Source organism: Haemaphysalis longicornis, unplaced genomic scaffold (genome assembly GCF_048455015.1).
Source record: "Haemaphysalis longicornis isolate Haplotype H1 unplaced genomic scaffold, Haemaphysalis longicornis Haplotype H1 scaffold_5, whole genome shotgun sequence".
NCBI classification, from domain to species: domain Eukaryota; kingdom Metazoa; phylum Arthropoda; class Arachnida; order Ixodida; family Ixodidae; genus Haemaphysalis; species Haemaphysalis longicornis.
The window spans coordinates 26035342-26036453 of NW_027526385.1; the positions used below are offsets into that span (position 1 = coordinate 26035342).

Below are 1112 nucleotides of genomic sequence, written 5' to 3' on the forward strand. Positions count from 1 at the left end.
GTGAACTCGTCGCATTTTCTGTTATCCCCACAACCCGCGTTCATGCAGTATGTTCCTCCTTGCCTATTTCTTGCCTCCTCCTTGCCACCTTGTTCCTCCCTCTTCTTTTCGCCTTTTTTTTTTTTTAAGGCTTTTTTTCGCCTGCCGTTGGCAGAATAAGCTCTGTATGCTGTTTGTGGTCGTTTGTGTGTTTGTTTCCCATGTGGCTTGTGTTTCGGGGCGCCGCCCCCACTCTGAGTCCGTACGATTTTACCCAAAGCTTTCATTCCTGAGGAAGACCTGTCTCAGGTCGAAACGTTGGAAATAAAGTCTCCGAAGAGCGTACTTCTACTTTGTGCGTATATATATATATATATATATATATATATATATATATATATATATATATCGAAAGATAGGTCGGCAGTCTACAACGTTATGGTAGCCTTGATGCCTAGGTAGCATAAGAGAGCTTCCCGCCAGTTACCCGCTCATGACAGGCTGTAGACGTTCGAGTCACGCCCCGGGGGTTGAAAAGAAGGTCCCCTTCTCCCCGTGCAGTCATAGTGGCGCTGGCTACCACTCTCAAGCATCAGATACAGTTCTAGTAAATATAATTATCTCAGAAAGTGAAGAAGAACACAGTCGCCCAGATAGCCGAATTGGTAAGGCATTCGAGATCGAATCGAAAGGCGTGGGTTCGGTCCCCACTCTGGGCGCGTTTTCCTTTCTTTCTTTCTTTCTTGCTAACGTATATGTCGGGTGCTTCGCCGCACGAACTGGTGCGGGCCCTGGGGCGAGCAGCGCGGAAATGGAAAGCACGTGTTGCGCGGCGCTTTCGAACGCCGCGCATTCCGACAAACGCCGCGCCTGCAAGCACCGCATGTCCTTACCGCCACCACATGGGATGGCCACCGACGAAGACGACTGGCTTTTACTTCTTCCCCGGCCCTCAGCGGCAAGAGGAATGGAAAATGAAGGCAAAGAGACGCGGTCCGGGCGCGGGAGAGCTCGGCCCGTTGTCTTCGGGCTCCGCCAGAGCATTGTGTCTTAGCCGCCCGCGGGGCTGTAAATAAATGTACAGTTTTTGTATCGGAAGCTGAGATTGTCGGTTGAGGATACCCGGGGTCAGA

The 1112-nt window shown here is 51.0% G+C and overlaps 1 non-coding gene across 1 annotated transcript; it reads left to right on the forward strand.

Moving 5' to 3' along the window:
* The first annotated feature begins 626 nt into the window (after positions 1-626).
* On the forward strand, positions 627-698 carry Trnar-ucg (transfer RNA arginine (anticodon UCG)). The gene has a single exon. It is a non-coding gene; the product is annotated as a tRNA-Arg (tRNA).
* The last annotated feature ends 414 nt before the right edge of the window (positions 699-1112 follow it).